Source organism: Neodiprion lecontei, chromosome 6 (genome assembly GCF_021901455.1).
Source record: "Neodiprion lecontei isolate iyNeoLeco1 chromosome 6, iyNeoLeco1.1, whole genome shotgun sequence".
NCBI lineage: Eukaryota > Metazoa > Arthropoda > Insecta > Hymenoptera > Diprionidae > Neodiprion > Neodiprion lecontei.
This window is the reverse complement of record NC_060265.1, coordinates 4,884,252-4,905,859: the sequence shown is the minus strand read 5'-3', so window position 1 is coordinate 4,905,859 and position 21,608 is coordinate 4,884,252. Positions and strand designations below refer to the sequence as shown.

The window sequence follows — 21,608 nt, the reverse complement described above, 5'->3', positions numbered from 1 at the left end:
AAGAATCATGTACAGTAAGCATCGGAGGATTATTCGGTACTTGTGGAATAAAATTTTTTAATTCTTTTGCAATGCGTGACTTTCGAATAATTGCACAACACGCTGAGTAGTTTCATAAATTCTTTAATTTTTTTTTTTTTTTTTAATCATTTTATTGTCTAATAGCGTACATTATGTATTATACGATTCGAGATATTTTTTTATTTATTTTTTACCTTTCTCAACGCAACAATTATAATTCGAGACTGGAATTTTCGAATTACCATTCATCGTACGATTCGCCTTAATTGGTTGTATTTTCATAGCGATTCCGCACGAATTCATTAATACGAAAGCTGTGATTTCAATTTGAAAAAGCGCTCCCGTCGTATAAAAATAAAACAAAATATTTTAATATTAAGTTACATTCAGTTACATCAAAGCAACTGTACACGGGAATATAAGTCTTACAGTTCTTCAGCGGCAAATCGGATTTGCGTAAAGTTTATACATATTTTTTGAGACTTGGATGAATTCGTTATCGTCGAAGAAATTTAAAAAAAAAATTAAACGAACACTCGTTGCACCGAGACGTCGCAAAATAAGTACCCTCTTACAGTTTAAGAGTATTACTTTATAGCCCTGCAACGAACGAGCTGATAGATGATGAATATTGATTAAGTTAGCGTTGGGTTATTCAAGGCTTATGAGGGGCCGACTAGCACCGTGATGTTAATAATCTCAATTAGCCCCTCATCGAGTGTTTCGTCCACTGCCGCAGTTTATATCCACAACTTACTCAGCTCGAGGGTTCTTACATCTTTTATAAATCGCGAACTCCTCTAATTTCAACGCTTCGTGAAAAATGAATGTTAATCAGTTGTCTAAAACGTATGTGAAAGAGAAAAATGTCTTTGAAAAAAAAAAAAAAAAAAAAAACCGCCATAACATTAACGTGAATATAACATACATCAGGGTCGTTTCGTGGTTTGTAACACATATGTAAAGTTTTCCAACCCGATTTAGGTTGAGCAAACAGGCTTGGTGCATATTACTGAGCAAACATTCTCTAGTCTGGGGCTGTATAAAAATCAATTCCTCAACGCAGGTACAACCCAGGTATAAGGTGTTATTACATACCGAGTAGAAGTTGTCTAAACCCAGCGTTAACAGCGTCTCAGGGTCACGAAGAAAAAACATAAATTCTTTTCATATTTGTACAGAAGTAGTACAATATTATACACTTATAACCGACTCGGTGAACGCACGCATGCATGGGTGTAATTTATTCAAGGTAAGTAAAGACTTACCTACTTATAATTACGATGATAATTATAATTACGTCAGACGTATTTTTTTTTTTCAATTTTTTTCAAATTAATAACGCATAATACAACCGGAACAGAAATTCAACGTGTACCTATAAATTGCGCGACACGTGCCACGTATATATTTATATTTATGTACAACATATATATGTACGGGGATAAGAGCGTTGTGGAAGGAATCGAGGTAAGAAAAAAAAAAAAAAAAAATACGAATCGTTTCTCTCTCTCCCGGAACGGATAAAAACAAATAAAATAAAAGATTAAGAGGAAGAGGATAAACATTTTCGTACATCTGTATAATCTGTGTAATGGGTCTCGCCACGCTCCAACATCGCAAATTAGGGATAAAATTTCCGCGTTTTTCTTCGCTGCGACGAGCACTGTCGTTAAGGAATTGTCATTATACACTTGGAATATTATCGGAGCAAAGTATTTATAGGTACGTACATGTATAAGGTATACACAAGTATGTACCTAGGACTTGGCCGTAGCAGCTACACAAAATCCATCCGAGAGCACCGAGGCGTGTAAATGCGGTATTCGTCCGTTTGCGTGCGTGTGTGTGTTTAACTTACTCGCGCACAAGACGGCGTCGTAGCTCGACTGGTCGTATTATAAGAAAGCTGCATATATCCTAACCCCGATGCAGCCTGCACAGGATGCGTTCAAAAGCAGACGGATGTACGCCTAGCCGTAGGAATTGGTGCGGTTACAGAGCTTTCGACGTCACTGCCGAGTGTGCGAGTTACGTTACTAGATGTGAGAAAAAAAAAAAAGAAAACTAACGATAAGAATGTTCGATTGAATTTTAAGAACGTTGATCATTTTTTTTCAAACATTCCTCTCTCTTTTTTTGGTTTTTACTCACGATCCAATGTTTTTTAAGTAATTGTTGCGTTATACGGAATTTAAAAACGGGAATAAATTAATTCGTTAAATTATTATTATTATCATCATCATCATCATCATCATCATCATCATCATCATCATCATGCCGTGTACGTAAACCGGTATAACGGAATTACTCCGCACTCATCGCAGTGGTTTAACTGCAACCGTTTCTATAAATAATTTCAACGAAAAATTACAGAGAAAGAAAATTAGAAATACTAGTTGAAGAAATTTTGGGAAGTATGTTGTAGAAGGTGAAGATTAAAAAAGAAGGTAAGAAATCGTGGATCGGAAATCAGGCTTTTTTTAGTATAAACTAATCCATCCGACTATTCAGTTTCAAATTGCCTACGCATATTATACGCTCGGCGTGTCTTTTCAAAGAATCGCTGAAAATGAACTTTCCATAAATTTTCGGTCTGTGTCTTAAATTCGAATCGTGACAAACTAATTAAACGACAATCATTTACGTTTATAATATGTTTCAAACGTGTATTACAATTTTCCACAGTCGCAGCTTATAAACAATTGTTAGAAAATCCAATTACCTTGGAAGTACATAACTGTGCTGAATATATCCGGTCACAGATGCGTGGCAAAAGTTTTACCGCTAAATTGTGCAACCAGTGTTTAGAGGTGCACCATATACACTTCCGATTCACTTCCTGTTCCAATTTTCCTCCCACCTGAGCTCGGTTAGCGCAAAAAAATGAAAAGAAAAAAATTAAAAAACCGTACAAGCGTGCATCACTTTTGATTCGATTATCACCACTAAATTAGCGAGACTTAAATATTCGCACACTGTAATATGAGGTCAAATTTTCATCATCGCGTATCCGTCGAAAAAACAAACTGACCTCTCATCCAAGGTGATGTTACGTGGTTATTCGTGCGACTTGAGAATAATTTTTACGTCACACACACACACACACGCACGATCGTTGTGCCTCGAATACGTACAAACACAGGTATAAAACGTACGAATACGCGCAGGTGTATAAACGAACGGAAACGCGAGAAGAGCGACGAACGATCGAACGCTCAGGGCGAACGGAGAAACCAGACTGACTGATTCCTTAGCCACGAACTGGGTAAAGCTGGCAGGCATCGTGACGTAGTAAATATATAAGTGCGCGTTACAGCTTTGTGTATACACTGTGTGCGGAAAGAAAGTGACTCGAACTTCGTAAAGCGTCCGGAAAGTTCAAATTGGGCTTGGAATGTCGATTTTTTTTTTTTTTTCCTTCTTTCATTCAATCCAAATTGGGATAATATTTTATTCGGTAGAATTTTCAAATTTAGAAAGTTGAAATGTAATTGATAATCCGAATCATCTGAATAAATGTAGGGATACGGAAAAATCTCTAAATTCGGACTAAACTGTAGAAGGCGGTAATATAAAATCGTTGAAATGAATGTAGAAACTTGCAATTAGAGAACTGTACAGAAAATTTGATGTATGAATATGTATTGAGAACTGGTTTAAATAATTGTCAGAATAAATGTATAAATGAATACGAAAAAAACATGTAGATATTCCGAATATTCCGTGTTTTGGATTTCTTCATTCTACGTTTACAAATTCGGTGTAAGTATTATCATCACAGTTTTAAAAATTCCACACTGTGACCGATCTATACTTTGTGTTCATTCTACTTTTTGACTCCTTGATTCGATATCGACTTCTTTCGTATAACATATTGAAGTGTGAAAAAATTATCTCGTTCTTTTTCCATTTCGACATCACGTTTTACACTAGCCAGATTTTCATATCTCGATGTAGGTACATGTATATACGCACATATTCGTGTACCGATCACAGTTTCATCTCTTCTCATCTCCTCTCTTCGCTTCTAGGCTCATGGCCTCGGATTCCCATTTGAGAAACTGGTTCTACCGGATTTTTCTAGGGAAATTATTGGATCGTCGTTGTGATTTTCGGTTTTCTACCTGTACCTGTATACCTGCCTACCTTCCTTTTCCCTTTCTCTATCCCTTGTCCCTTGGTCGCTTGAATATATTTCCTGACCGGTTCGTGGGCAGGGAGTGAAATTTTTTTTTAACAGGAAAATCTAACTTTTGTGTAGGTATACTCAAAAGTAGTATACAAACGTTGTCACCAATATGAAAGAGTAACAATAATTTGTTTCGTTAAAATATTCGAAATACATGAATGTCATTATTGAGAGTTCAGATAAGTGTAACGTGATCAGTCGCACAATTATTATACGACGCGACGGTGAAAAAATTCATCTTATTTTCATGTACGTAATATATATTCAACAAACTTTTATCGAATCATTAATTTGAAATACAGCATGAATCGAAAAATTATAACGTAAGGAATAGTAAGAATTCCATCCTCCAATTGGTACAAACTAGAATACGCGCGAATATATCATATTTCAAATGGAACGTTACAGCATGTATTCCGAAGGGCAACATCAGTCCACAAATCACTCTTCAAACATAGAGAGATAACGGTTTTATTTTTATCGCGTACGAAAAACATGGAACGAGCGAATCTTTCGACATAAAACACCAGCCCGCGTATAATTATCACGCGTAAAGAAATAATGGAAGCTGTATTTATACTAGGAATCGAGACAAATTTCATTAACCAGGCGTTTCATTAATTAATTTCATATATGTATAAATATATATATACATAAAGTTATCCATACAATATAACTGATAAAAATCAACCGTAATGTACGAGACAAGTATAAAATAAAATCAGAATTGATAATCGACAGTGTAGAGTGGCAAAAATATTTTGCCTTCCTTGCCACGCCTAAGGCAGGTTTTGAAATTATCTATTCGGTTGCAAACAGTTGGACCATCGTTTTATTGTATTAACGGTACGTTTATAACACGTGCGTGTTTAAGCCTGGTAACGAATGAAAAGATTCGCGACGATTTCTCAACCCTGATCAAATATATCGATAATTAGTTCGCACAATTTTTCCTGGTAGAAAAATGATAATTTCTTGCAATGAATTATGTTGGATAAAAATCTTACGATCAATATAAAAATTTGTCTACAACATAGGGCAGGAGAAGATAATTACTCAATTTACTGTAACAATAATGTTATACGTAAAACGATTTCTCTTTTAATTAATGGTAAGAAAAAATAGAAAAATTAAAATTTCTACCCACATTAATCGAGGCTTATTCCTGACCCTGGCTATGAGGCATGTGACTCAACTGTAATGTTTATATACACTACGAAGGTGTAACAGAATCGTTACGCCACGTAGACGAAGAAGGCTAGTCGCCTAGTCATGAATCTACTTGGTTCGTTGTTAGCGTCGGTCGCAATTAAAACATAGAAAGGGTTAACGCACTCGAACGATTAATGGAAGCAAGAGGCGTGCATCGTGCCAAGATAGCGGAGTTTGCTAATAATATTATTTAATTATATAACACATTTATATATACATAGATATGTAACACCCACGCACGTAAAGAAATTATTTCATTCGTTAATTTAACATACCCGATATAAAATCTTGCAAATTTTTTTATCCACAATTTCCATCGAGTTTCGTGAGAGAGAGAAAAAAAAAAGAGAACCGAAGAGATTAACAACGTGATGAAATTTGCACAGCAGCTCGCGTCGAAATTTCGCGATTAATTATAAAATAAAACTGATCGCGAGCGCCTTTTTTCATCAGAGCATGTATATAAATATATTATAAAAAGTATAAATGAATCAGACGTCGTCGATTAAGCGGATTAATTGCGTGGTATGTAGAATCGGTGAAAAATCGGACATTCGTTTGCTGCGTTGCATGTCGGATATTCGAATTGGTACGATTTGCGACTTTGTATGATAAATCGACACCTGCGGCCAATTGGCTACGTCACCGATATCCAACTTCCATATGAACGATCCTAGACCACTAAGCTACTTTCTAACGGCGTGTCTCTAGCCGCTGCTGCTGCTGACTCGAAACACCGTGGTCGGTGCAAATCGAGATGTGCACAATTTCGAATGAAACTGTTCCAATGTATATGTATACGTATTACATGCAGGCACAATTATTCGCCGCTTTTTTGCGGGGAAAAAAAAACGAAAATTCATTTCCGATCAGCGATTTACAAATTCCAAATTGTTTATATTATTTTTCTAGAATCGAGTACTGCGGATCGTTGTTAAATTTATATAATTATAGCAATTCGAAGTTCGTAAATCGCTTATCGAAAATGAATTTCCGTATTTTTATGTGACAAATGTGTGTGTATATTATACACGAAAAGTATATTAAGAGAATTGAACAAGGGGATTAGTAATTCTACATGTATAATATCAATGTACTCTAGTCGTTTGATGCGCGCTGATTTTTATATACAATTCCTCCATACGTATGTAGGTAATATATTCCACTGCGGAAAACGAGAGATAAAAAAAATGAATAAATAAATGAATAAATGTAGGCTGCTGCGCAGCTCAACGTCGAACGGCGGAATTAAGCTGCATTTATAAGACTTTTCCTCGGTATAGGTATACGGCTATACGTACGTAATAATACGTATAATAGTGAAGAGCGAAGAGTAGTGGTCATAATTCGATTAACAATAAGAGGAAGGAGAGGAGAGGAGAGGAGAAGATATACGAGGGAGGAAGAAAAGGGACGGAAAAACGGCTACTCGAATGACTCGATTGCACGGCGGGATCCTGCATTTATACCTACACGTGCAGTTTATACGTAGGTACGTACCACGGAAAATTAATTACTAAAACCTACAGAACCGTGATGCTTGGAAATAGTAAGAGAGAGAGAGAGAGAGAAAAGAGCAGCCGCTGTTTCTAAAACCGACAGACATATATCGGCGGCGAAATACCAATCAAAATGTCAACGCCAGCTGCAGACGCGAGGAAACCAACCACAATTACGACCACCTCGAGTAAAACGAGTCAAGGATTCGGTAAACCTGTAAAACTGGGTCGTCAGTCGGTCCTTGTGATTCCAGATTATTTACTCACTTCGTATTATATATCGGGGATGCGCAGGAAAATTGAAGAAAAAAGGAAAGGAGAAATGATATTTTTAGAAAGCCGGTTTCGGCAGAGTGTCTTTGCAAATTTTTTGCTACCTGCGCGCAACGATCGGGTCAAAGTTAGATCTCGACTTCGCGATATTCTGTGAAACGAGAGAGAAATTAAAAAATCACGGTACTGCAGCTGGCATTACATTCATTGCATGTATTATGCTGGGGTGATTTTTCTCATGGACATTTTCGAATTTCGACTCAGCTGCTCCTCAGATTGGTTTCAAATGAATAAATAAAAATCTCCCTCAGAGCAGAGATCTCTGTCTCTTTCTCTCAACCTTAAACCCTCGCGCAAGAGTTGTGAAGTTTTCCATTAAAAATACCCAAGTTTTTACTAGAGTTTTAGTATACATTTCGTCTCACGACCAATTGGTTGGTTGCAGAAAAATCTGTCACTGTGGGAAATCAGTGAGCATCGTCTCCAACAAACAATAAAAATATCGGCATCGTCCACGGATCATTTTATGTCAGCCGAACCCGATTAGAATTTGACTTTTTCGTGAGTTTGATATCACCGGACAATTGACATAAAATCCTCCGTTGACGATGCTGAAACTTTTATGAAAAAGCAGCATCAACGCTGATCGATTACTTAGATTTATAGATCTTTTGAAAACAGTTGATCCCACGATCAAGTACATGTACACCAAAAGTTGAGTGAAAATGTGTACCCTTTAAACGTCAAAATGGTCAAACCTAGCGAGAGGATTTAGGGTTGAGATAACTTACGAAAAATTACAGAACAAGATCAAACCTAATGTATACGAGACATGTAACGAGGTATAATGTAAATCATCGACCATATCGCACGCGATGATGTCTGGATTTCGTTTTGGAAAAACCATGGACAGTGCAGTACCTACAGAAATTCAAAGTGATATATAAATCCAATTAGGCGAGTTTCCACCAGTTATGTTACAAAGTTGTTCACCGTTTAAAAAACGGTCATCACTTGACCGTACAGCAATAAAACGCACCCCTGCAATATAGCGGCGGAGAATAACGGTTACGATTCGTGTACACCATCGCTTATCGTTCATCTAAACGACGAAAATTTGCGAGCATGCGTGTGATCGACACGCGCGAATATGCACTATACTATATATGTATACGCAACCGCAGATACTTGATATTGCAGATTGGTTTCCCCGCATGTTGAATTCCCGCGGGATCATTTCCTCTCCCCACATTTCATGGGAATCGATATATTGCTGCACGTATACATCAGGCTTCGTACGATTTTTGGAATCTCAAATTCCCCGACTCTTCCAGATCTTTTAGACTGAGAATAGAATTTTTCCAGTAATTTTTCAAGAAATATGTCACTGATTATTGACAATTTTTATTTTTCTTACACATCAATACCGATACCTCCAATATTACCTGTAGTAACTAACTCACTACCTGACTATCAATTTACAAAGAACAACCTGCGATTTTTTGTAAGAAAAAACGAAAGCAGGTTTGGTATTAAATAATATACATAGAATGACTTTCGAGTCCAACTTTTTTTCTTCCATGATCCGTGATACTTTGTACGAGAACGAGTTTATTTCTTCGACAGACTCAAAATTCCAGTCTTATTTTTCAAATTCCCTGACCCTTCCCTGCTCTTAGGAATTCCCTTTTCCCGGTTTTCCAGGTTTTCCCTTTGCCTTGTACGAACCCTGGTATAATATATATGCGATTGTAGGATTGAAATTCTGCGCGCACTTTTCCCTGATCGCTTGCACGCGTCTCCTTTAAACCCCAGAACGAATCGCAAATCGCTTGTCGGGCAAATCGGAGGTGTATTAAATCCTTGTATAGAATTTATACATGAGTAGGAAAAATTGGAATTATTATAATTTGATTGTCAGTTATATGCATTACAGGTGCAATTGTGTGCGTATGTCGGAATAATCGCACGCGTCGATACGACTCTCAAAAAGAGAAAGGAAGAGAGTTTGTACCACCTCAACTTTCCTTCAATTTGTACAGTTTCGTCAGGTACAAAGTCGCTATATCCGAATATGTATAATTCCGTTCTAACCGGTTCTCGTTTCCGATTCTCACGCACGTCTTATTGTCTACATAAACGTCAAATGAAGAAAAAAAAAAAAAAAAAACCAGAAAAATGAATGAAATTGAAAAGCCAAACGTTTCTATTAACCGGTAAAGATGTTACGATAAAAAAAAAAAAGATATATATATATAATATACATGTATATTAGACGTGTAATACAGATTCAATTACACTTTATTTCAGCTTAGAGAACAGCATAATTTCATCGTAAATTCGAACAGGCACGAGAGTGTTTGAAAATTATATACCTCGTATACCTTACAGATATTACGCTGCATGCATTGGTATACATACACGTGCATATATGCGTGGATATGACACGATAAATAGTTCAACTACTCGACAAGCTACGTAGACCTCTTCAGAAAAGCTTATCCGAAACCTAACAACTTCGTTATCATCATAAGCAGGTCCTCAGCAGCAGCAGTGGCAGAGTAAAGAAAACGAATGAAAAGAAAGAAAAAAAAAAAAAAGAAATAATTTAGATAAATTTAAAAATGTTACGAAACATTCGTTGAACAAATAATAAACACTTTAAGTACCTACTTTTCACTGAGTAATGTACGCAAAGGATTTTTATTTTTTAATTTAATAATACAAGTGAGTGATGAGAAATTTCGTCTGATTGTATAATTTATGTCTCGACGAATCGCGGTCTTGACGCAAAATTATTATTTTACTAATATTTTTGACTGTTTATTTCATTTTCCTTTTTTATTTTTTAGATTTCAACTGCATCCGGTACAAGTCTGGGAAAAATATGAATGCAGATTGAAACTGGAACAATGCAATTCGTCTAAGATCATTATTACGTTATATGATAATATACGAGGTAGATAAATGTATTATACCTAGGTAATTGAGAAAAGAAGGAACGTTGCGATTCTTGATTCGTGATTCGTACTTCCTTGTGCAGTCAGCTGCAGTCGTATTATGCAATAAAGCATTATGATATAATCAGGTTGAATTACAGCGCAAATATTGCTTTTACGTTCTCCACGTACACCTTGTGTACAAGTTATATGCTATGAACCGAATGATGACCGGGTAATGCATATATATGTATACTCGTATTATATATACAGTACAGATACCGTAGGTGTAAGGGAAAATCAATACGCCCCGCGATTCTACACCCTGATTTTACGTTTATCAGGCAAGGTATTGTATATCATCTCTGTCGTATAAGCATGTTTGTAAACTTCGCCGCAGTTTATAATTCGCAGAGGAAGAATTTTCCTCAGTTTTCCATTTAACAACTTTTCTTTTCTTGATTCTGCTTGCTAAATTCAAATAACACGGATTCTAGTGAAGAAAAACAGAAGAAAAAAAAAAAAAAAAAACAAATTGAAAATATATCATCACCGTTTTTGTAAACAAAAATATATAAGTAACGTACAGACGTGTGTATAACAAATTTTATAATTTTCACCTAACAATATGTATGAAAAGTAGGAGGAAATGGGATTTGAAAAGCGAAAGAAATATGTAGTATTATATGTCAATCCTTTCGTGAATTTTGAACTTGTCAATTTAAAAGCCTCGCGTTGCCTCAAGTTATAGTTACTTGTGTATATATATATATATATATACAAGTTAGATTCACGCGAGAGATTTTACGTGGCGCCATAAATATATATTATATTATACACTGTATCATACATATACGCGAAGGTATTTTTTTTTCCGCGTGCTTAATTCGCTGGTGCGTATAAAACGCCCGTTGACAATCCAATTAAGACAATCCCAATTACAATAATACCGTATAACGCGCCGCAACGAGTGGCAAACAAGATAGGCGGTATTTATTTCACAAAATCCGCGGTCGCCGCGTGGCGTTGCTATTCGCTGTTGGCTAATTGTGAGAAGAGAAAAAGAAAAAAAAAAAAAGAAGAAAAACAAATTAGATACCCGATTTAATAGGTACTCTACCGTTAGATTCGGACATGCGCGTTTTTAATCGCTCGTTTTCGCACCAATTATTATGGTTTTAATACAGCCGCCTGGAATACTGTTTGATATGCGAAATTTAAAGCCGAAAGCCGATTATAGTTCGAATAAGGAAGTTTGGGATGTTGAAAGAAAATTTTGCAAATTTTTAATCACGCGATTAGGGATTCAAAAATTGCGAAAAATTTATTTATATTTACGCGGATCAGATATATTTAGCTCATTAGCTGTTATATTTACGTTGGTATATAAATGATATTAGTAAAGTTAGAAACTCCGACGAGACACTTTACAGACACCAAGAAATAAAAAAAAAAAAAGATCCACTCGCTCGATTAGATTATTAATTAATAACTCGCAGCTGATTAAATTCGAAACTTTGAGCTAATTAGTTTTTATATACCGAATAAAATTCATAAGTGCGTATCTTCCAAAGAGATCGAATGGATGTTTAATTTGTATCATGTAACATATCTGTAAGCATTCATATTTAACTCGATATTAAGACAATATATATATATAACGATTTGCACGTTGCCGATAAAATGAAATTTTGTTCTACTCTGCAGAGTTTAAGGTGAAGTGTGTATATATGTATATATATATATTATACAGCGAATTTACACAGAGACTTTATCGCGGTTATTAATCGAGTTCCCCCTCCTCTTCTTCTTCTACTTGATATTAATTTTCTTCTTGGTAAAGTCTACTTTTGTCACGAAGTCACGTATCCCTACAATTTATTATTGCCAGGTTTGTAAGATCGATGTAAATTATATATAGGTTTACATTATTACACCAATTTACATTTTTATCCTCGAGTCAAGCTGTGCTTGATACCGAAGGCATAATTTTTTCCTAACAATTTTTCGCAAAATTACTTCTTCCTTTTATTTTAGAGAGAAATACGTCGACTCTCTGACTCCGCATAGCATGCGAAGATAGAATCGCGGTACGAAAAAAGTAAACGAGGATGACGAGATGAGACCGAGACCCGAGTTGAGATATCCGCAAAGTGTCCGCTTCGGGCTTTGCAGAGATTTACGTAACGGGAAATTCAGCCTTTTTGTTTTACCGAAATATATTTACTACATGCACAAAATAGTTCTGACACACGTTTTATTCGCATAAATTATTAAATATGATAGTAAAATCTTTTACAAAAAACTGTAATAATAAGAATAAAATTTTCGGTTTACCGTTTCAATTGTCTTTCTATTTTGATAATTTTTTCAATTTATCAATTTTTTTTCTCAATCTTCTTTGAACCAAGATCAAGAGAAAGCTGAAGCATTAACTTACCGCAGGGTGCGTCAAAAGATTCAAATTCAAAATAGAAGATCGTTGACGATTGGGAAGACGGATTTTACTCACCTGAAAGAAAAATAGACAAGGCAAAGTTATTACACGAGGCATCGAAATCGGTACACGTTGTTGAATTAAATTTAAAAATCAACGTGATATTCGTACACAGGACGTTATTCGCATTTATTGTGTGTACAAATGACGTACTGTAGAATTGAAAGCATTGTGGCACATTTGATTCGTCAGGATGAGCTTCAGAAATAGAAATGAGGAAAAAATTATCACCACGCAGTCCTATATCGTAAAGTAATTAACGCATTAATTTGTAACAAGTCACGATTATAGCATTGTATATGTTTGAATGAAATATAATTGAGCACATGTCAACGATTATATTATACCTATATGTATAGTGTATACACGTATATCTAATCTTCAGTCGATGCGGTAGAATGTTTTTATTCTATCTTGTCGCAGCGTCTTCAATAAAAGTCCAAAGTCAGGATTTAATCAAGGAGAGAAATATAGATAAATTTTTCGGATTATTCACGCTCTTATAATCTAATTTTATCCTACGGGTTATAAATAATACAAATTAACTTACATAAATCACGTGCCGACTTAATTTAACGAAAATGAAACATGAATAATAAAAAAGAAAAAAAAAACAATTGATATACGTAGGTACATGATTTACCATAAAAAAGAAAAAAAAAGTGGTTTCAAATTTTCACAAGCGATTAGATTGTATTATTATAAAAATCGAAGCTATTCTTCAACGATGAAAGAAGTTCCTTATCAAGTGTACTTTTATGGGAATTTGATTAGACCTTTGGGAAAAATTGTGTTATTTCGCGACTTCAGAATTGTCGGAAATTCGGTGAAACCGGAAACTCGATTCTAGTTGCAAACACAGTAATGTATTTTTTTCATGTAAAAATTAATACTCTTCAACAACTTTCGCGTAGGAAGAAATAACAAGGCAGATTAATGTCGGAAATGAAAATCAGATGACATCAACGATGCGGCATAATGAGATCAGCGATATTTATTATATACATCCAAACCATGAGTTTATAAGCATATAATTTTTCAAACAATAAATTTACTTTTAAGAACACCTATAAACAACATGACGAATCGTTTTGCAATTCACATAAATTTTCTAAAACATTTTTCAATAATCGAATTGTAATTCCGTAAAAACAAAATATTCACGTAAATTTGTGCGAGAGCAAAAAAAGAATGAAACGAACAACTGATTGTAAATGTTAATTCTGATCTTCGCCACCATATTGTCGCGGTATTGAATGATCTCATCGAGTCCTGATTCGTAGTAATTTCAGTGCGTAATCGTCTGCGCATGTTAACTAATAACCGTTTCAAAACGTCGTGCATAAGTTTCTACTTCGCTAATACGAAGAGCTGAGTTACAAATCGCGTCATTCAAATTACGTCACACATGAACAGTACATAAAACCGCAGTGTATTATAAACGAATATATATTATATATACATGCGTATTATTCTCTCTACGATTATTAATAATTCACTAGCTTTAAAACCCTCGCTCGCTAAAGCTTGCTAGAAGTCGAGTTTCACCAGGTAGCGGACCTGGAGCATAGAAACTACGGTGCGTTTGTCCTGGAAGTCGAGTTACACCAGGAAGCGGACCGGAAGCGCAGGATCCAGGAGGTAGAGAATCCGGTACTCGAAATCTGCGGAGCGCGATTCTCATCCGTCCGCTCTACTGCGCGGTTGTTTCCAAACTGAGGAATTCGGCTAGCTGATATTCGTCTACTATAGATCGATAACGTCGGAAGAAAAAAAATTTTAGGTGACGTCACTTTCCGAACAATCCGAACATCCGAACATCCAAGCTTTGGTTTCGAACTCTAATACCATGTACGATGATTGTCAATTTTTTTTTCCAGTTTGGACTGAACGCGATTGTATAATAATACGAGGTTAGACTTTGTAACAATTATCCTAACGAAAGATTGGAAATAAAATTCATTATATTCTCATTTTTACAACAACTTCAAAGTATCTAAAATTTCAAAATATGCAAATACACAGTCTTGTTTTATTACGACTTTCTAAATTTCAAACAAATCCAAAACCGCGAAGTAGAGATTTTTCTCCCATCGCTAATAATTGCAACAACGTCACTAACTCCAACGTGATAAAATAACCGATCCGAAATCCGATTCGAGGGTTAAATGATAAATCATCACGGGGATGATAAAAAGATAGAAAAAAAAAAAACAAAAAACGTATATCAAAATTGCGCTGCATTCTCACGGTATATATTATACACATATACACATATAGTACCGATAAAGTCACTGCATGGCCGCGTATATTTCGCAATATCGCGAACGAGTTCCCACGAAGGTCGGGGTCTCTCGCGGTGAAATAAAATATAATCGCGTTATGCACATACATATGTGTGTATATATATATATATATGTTGCGCATATATACACACACGTGTACTAAACGCAGATGCGCGACGAAAGCTGCCGCGGCCTTCCTTCCCTATAATCGGACATCCAGGCAGGTTGTTGTATAGCCGTTCTCCCGCGGGGAAACGGGAATCCAAAGGACCGGTTCTTGGCGCCCCAGGCTAGCCGAAGAGGAGGATGAGGATGAGAAGGAGGAGAAGGAGGAGGAGGAGGAGGAGGACCACATCCTCGAGGACCGGCGAATGGAATGGACAGAGTTCGTAGACCTATCTAATCGCTCTCTATGTCGCATATGCGTGTGGTGTACTCGTATAATACATGTATTAACACACCTACGTAGTAGGATTGTACACACGTGTTACGAAGGTATGCTGATCGTCGTGTACTCTGTGCGATTTCGAAAACGGCATGTGTATTGATAATAAAACGACATATGAATACGAATGTACGTAAGTTGAATTATATTATATTATACGCAACGCGACGTTTTGTGACATGTGAATATAAAAAGGATAAGAATAAGAAGAAGAAGTGGAAGAAGGAGGAGAAATGGCGTTGAAGAGAATTCCGAGCAACGGTCAATTACGTGTTCTTATATTTTGTCATTATTTTCATCGGATTCTTCTCTGCGTCAATTTGTACCGTTTTGTGTTCTTATTTCATTCTCTTTCACTTAATGCTTTTTCGAACCTCGAGAAAATTGGTTGACTTTATTATACGATGTATAAAAGATGGCAGAAAATTAAGACACCACGTTCAAATATCACCACCGATCGATCAACAATCACGTTGTGATACATTTTTAGTTTTATGGAAGCAAAAAATCCAACTTGTTTATTCGATAATTTATCAATTTGATAAATCTTGTGTCTAATCAATATTGCAAAATTATTACGACACCTACCAGGAAACTGAAATGCGTGAAGATTTATTATCATACCAGTCGGTCTTATTCAAATTATACTCGTACGGGGAAAAAATTTTCTAATTATCGAAGAAGACTAAAAATTTCATCATTTCCCATGTATACATAATATAAGTTATAGCTTATAGCTCGGTATATAATATAACAAAAAATACACACTGTCACGGATACTTGGATATGGCGAAATAGATATTTCGTTATCATTATCAAATCTTGATCGATCCAAATAATGATCGATAAAAATTAGTTAATAATCAACAAATCATATTTTACTAAACTAAAATTTGATAATAATAATAACGAAACATTTATTTCCCTATATCCGAATATATGTTTGTTGGCAGTAAATAAACGCTTCTCTAATATAATTATTATTGCTCTCTTATATATATATATACCTAATATGTATACGTAAGCTACACGGAGGCGAGGAAGAGAGGGATTTTTACGAATAGGCAGCCATGTCTGCTAAGTGAGAATAAACGAGGGAATGAATGAATAAACGGGGCGAATTAAAGACGCCGTATAATAGCGTATAATACATAGGTATGTATGTGACGTATAAACCGTCCAATTGCAGGATTTAAAACGTCGGGAAGTGAGGGGTGTGTGTACGCGTCTTATTAAAATATATACCCTACGTGCACGCACGATGCTGCCTCTTCTTCTTCCTCTTTGTACTCTGCAGTAGTAATTCAACGATCGCGTCTAGCGTCTTGATAATTAAATAATTATATTAATACATGCTTAGGAATATACATTATCCATGGTGTCTACGGGGGCATAAGTGGGGCCCTTTCTCAATAATCCGTAAAGTAGACAAGCTAGTAATGAAAATGAGTTATAATTAATTATCAGACCTAACAAGTAGCTGGAATCGAAAACTTCTCATGAATTGTCTTGCCAAATGCCAAAAACGGGTAATCCCAATTACACCGACTCATTAGCTCAGCGTTTTATCGAAAACAAATTTGTGTAACAGCTAAACTTTTATAATATTATGTACAACGGGTGCTTTGTAACATTTACACTGCGAAAATCTTTGAAAAAATAAAAAATTATTCCATTCCCATGGACGAACGGAGTTGAAATTTTCAGGTTATCACATCACATCTCTGTATTCACCGGCGTATCTACATTCATTGTTTTACTATACTCCGCATAAAAATGACTGGATCACGGCTCTTCTTACGAAACTTTTGTTTTCTCAGTTGGCAGACTGCGGCTCGGTGTTATCACAGTAGGTTTTTACGATACCTAATCACATGAACATGTAATATACATACGTGTCACGTATTATTGCTCTAAATATCTTTCTACTTTCATTTTTATATATTTTTTCTCTCATTCTGTTTTTTTTTTTTCAATGTTAGGTATAAGGTCAGTCCTCGATGTATGCGTCACATATATATATATACATATATAGACGTACACATTTATTATACATAGGTATATTCATATGTGTACATATTTATATACGCGTACATCAGGTAGACGTATTATTACGCCGGTTTTACTGCACCGCATATTCTTTACTGCCCCTTACTTTACGAATCGATACGATCCATCCTCGTATAACGTACAGGGTTTTTCTTCGGGGTAAAAGAGGTTTTTTATATGTAAAACATAAATCTCGTAGAAATAAAAAGAATAATTGAAAACTAAATTATGCCAAGCATTTAAACTGCTACGATATTGCATATCTTTATACCTATGTATATATACGTACAATATAATGATAATATTTCCGCGGTGCAATGACACATTTTGTTTTTTTATAATTTGTTTGCATATGGCAGGATGAAGATGAGTAACGATATTATTACGTATACGAAGAGGAAGAAAAAATGTAAAATAAAAAAACACGGAATAAAAGATGTGCGGGTTTTGCGTTTTGTTTTTTTTTTTGTATAAAAAAAAAAAAAAATTACGGTGCCACGCAGCAAGTTTTTAAGATAGACTCGTGGTTGCCATATCTTTAAGAGAATCGCGGGCACACGGGTTTGGTGTCATGGGAGTATCGACTGGAAATGAATATTGATTCCACCACAACCGTATATGGTTATGGAAAAAAAGTCGTCTTATGGCGAAGGTATTTTTTGTATTATTTATTACTTTTCTTTTTACTTTAAATTCTTTATCCAATTTCGAAATACTCTCTTATTTCACATAATTCTAGACAATACATGAGTATATCTGAATAAACAAGAAAAACGATGCGAAAAAAGATGCAGTCTCTTCAAAATCATCGTAAATTTCAGACCAGTAGGTCTGAAATACATCGTTAATTACTTTCTTTCTCATTTTCGATACGACACCTCTTTTTCGTCCGCAGGCTTCGTGAAAAAACAATCTTACATGTATGTGTGATATAATATATATTTACAGTGCATATGTAACGTTGTAGAAAATTTGAATCGAGCCTTCTATGTGTTGAAGAGTCGGGTTTTTTTTATTCGAGATTCCGAGGTGGTTCCCACAGATTTCTTTTACATATATATATATATGTGTGTGTATGTGAATCTGTGATACGTATGCATACATAAATAGATGAACAAGAAAAGTGTCGCTTTTGTTAAGCCTATGTCATGACCGTTGTATCTGTATACATATTCCATACATGTGTATACATATACATGTAAGTAATTATCGTACGGCAGGAACAAGTTTTTTTAACGAAGGACTGAAGTGCGTCGTAATCTGAATATGTGTATGAATTCCGCCGCAAAGGGTTAAAATTCGTCTCTTACCCCGTTGGCATATTATCATTTCTATCGTGAGTTTGTTCGGTAATTTCTGTTGTGGAAATTGAATAAAGATATTTCAATTGCTTACGTGTTATATATTTGTGGAGAAAAATAATTGTATTAAGAAAAAAAATGTCGCTCAATTTTTTACACAACACATAAACGGAAAACGGTGGCGGATTTAAATTTGAATAAAATTAGAAAGAGAAACAAATAATTATCTAAAGATGCCTGTCGGGATGCGTGTGCCCTGTAATATTTTGTATATTGTTGTAAGGATTGAAATATGTACCTAATCGCAAATAAAGAACTCCTGCTGAGGAGACGCAAAACTTCACAGAAAAAAAAAATAATAAAAAAGTACAATAAATTAGAGAATATAATTAATTACATGTGAACAGAGATTCTGAACTTTGGACGTGTGCATTCGAATACATATAAAATGTGTTTTTATGATAATTAAAAATTACTCACTGCGGAAATTGTGATATGGGTGGGGAAAAAAGAAGTACTTTTGCGATATTGAACTGTCACGGGCAATTGTCTTTGATAAAGTGCATAATTTGCACATTGGAAATTTTACAGCGCCGCGGTGCGTCTGATGTTTGAACTCTGTTAAAATTTACAAATCATGAAAAATAATATTTCACGCTATTCAGATTTGCTTCCGCGTTGCTCAGAAATTTTTGTAACAATATACACACATGTTAGCGTTACCAACACAATTGTGACAACACATCGCAGCTACAGATTATATAGGATCAGAGGTATGTGGGGCATCGATTGTTAATACAAGATTGTCTTGGCTTGTAATTGGGGTCAACGGTGCTCAAAATCGATGACGGAGAGAGGGAGGGAGAGAGAGAGAGAAAGAGAGAGAGGGAGGGAGGGGGATGAGGAGGAGGGGCTTGTGGCCCATAGGATGAGATTTCAACGTCTGGTGCACCGCATAAATCTCTAACCTAATGCAATGCTATCGGCGAATGCACGCGTATGCAATAATGCACATGCATGCCGAGTATTATAGTATACATTTTATGGAGGTATGTATATTTGGAAATGATGCCGAGTACGGTGAGTAAACGACCGTGTAATTCTAACATTCTGTGGCTGAAGAAGATAATCGCACATGTGTGACTTACACCTTTTTTTTTATACACATTAGGGTGGTCCATATTTTGATATTTTTCGAAATTTATCTCAACCTTAAACCCTCTCGCAAGGTTTGTCAAGTTTGACGTTTAAAGGGTACACATTTTCACTCAACTTTTGGTGTACATGTATTTGATCGTGGGATCAACTGTTTTCAAAAGATCTGTAAATCTAAGTAATCGATCAGCGTTGATGCTACTTTTTCATAAAAGTTTCAGCATCGTCAACGGAGGATTTTATGTCAATTGTCCGGTGATATCAAACTCACGAAAAAGTCAAATTCTAATCGGGTTCGGCCGACGTAAAATGATCCGTAGACGATGCCGATATTTTTATTGTTTGTTGGAGACGATGCTCACTGATTTCCCACAGTGACAGATTTTTTTGCAACCAACCAATTGGTCGTGAGACGAAATGTATACTAAAACTCTAGTAAAAACTTGGGTATTTTTAATGGAAAACTTCGCAACTCTTGCGCGAGGGTTTAAGGTTGAGAGAAAGAGACAGAGATCTCTGCTCTGAGGGAGATTTTTATTTATTCATTTGAAACCAATCTGAGGAGCAGCTGAGTCAAAATTCGAAAACGTCCGAGAGAAAAACCATCCTAATACACTGTATAGGAGCACAAAGAAGCTTCTATGTATCGTGCCATGTCAATACATTATATACGTGACGAAGAAGGATGTATATATATATTAAATATATATATATATATATATATATACCCCTTGAGGCTTACATCCCATATGTATCCAGATGCCAGACCCGCATCCTTATTCACGTAACTCACTGTCAGCAGATGCGTGCGTGTCAGGATTCAATAGCGTGATAATAATCTTCGATGCCACCCACGAATCACACACACCAACTAAATTATGTACACGCTTATCGTCAGACGCGTGCAGCACGCGGCTCAAGGATTTCAGTTACATTGTAAACTGCGATTTCCTTCAACTTTCTCAATGTTTCATCAACGCAACTTTCGATATTTCCCATCGATTCGGCGTGCAGTTGTAAAATGAAACCGTCAAAAAAGTTACAATTCAAACTCCCTGCAATTGACGAATAGATGTATGTATTCAAGTAGAATTGCCATTTCCGTGCGATTATAAAACTAGAGCCGCACTTTACCGTCGCCTCGATCACTCCGGACTTACATCGCACGTTACGTATATACGGTCATTTCTGTAATTGCCGCTGTAAATCTGTCTGCATAGATCTGTTTGCCCGAATTACGGCTGTACACGACTTAAAGTGCGTATATACACACACACACACACACACACATCATATACATATATACACATCATATATGCAAACTAACCATGCTATTTACTGCACCGTGTACGTACAATGTACATGCACCGTATTTACAATCCTATATTATAGTTACGTGCTGGAATCTTCGCTTGAATCGGACTGCGGTAAAATTGGTAAAATTGGTTCTTGTTAACCGAGTGAGGATGATGCGGGACAATTAGCGTGATTGAAAACAATTTCCGATAGGATGCAATGCAATAATCGTGCAGCAACGTAGACGGGAAAATTTTCACGGTGAAAATTGCAGGCGGCTCGTCGCGTGAATTCGACGCTTAAATTACAACAATAATAATAATGATAATTACTAAGAATAATAATTTTGCAGTGTTGGCGGATGATCGTGGTAGGTAAGATTTCTTTTTTATTGTTATTATTGTTGGGACTGAAATTCAAAAATGATTAGATTACAGGCACCGC

At 35.7% G+C, this 21,608-nt stretch overlaps 1 protein-coding gene across 7 annotated transcripts in view; it reads right to left on the bottom strand.

Annotated features, from left to right (window-relative positions):
- Window positions 1-21,608, bottom strand: part of LOC107225936 (protein kinase C and casein kinase substrate in neurons protein 1) — a 53,581-nt gene that overhangs the window by 19,345 nt on the left and 12,628 nt on the right. For 5 of the 7 annotated variants that reach the window (XM_046742513.1, XM_046742519.1, XM_046742516.1 and 2 more), the window contains exon 1: window positions 2,747-3,253. The exons of 1 other annotated variant lie outside the window; for it this stretch is intronic. The gene's annotated coding sequence lies outside the window, so the exon portion shown is untranslated. Of the gene's footprint in view, window positions 1-2,746; window positions 3,254-21,608 lie in introns of those variants that run through there. One more of the 7 variants, XM_046742515.1, reaches the window with a different exon arrangement.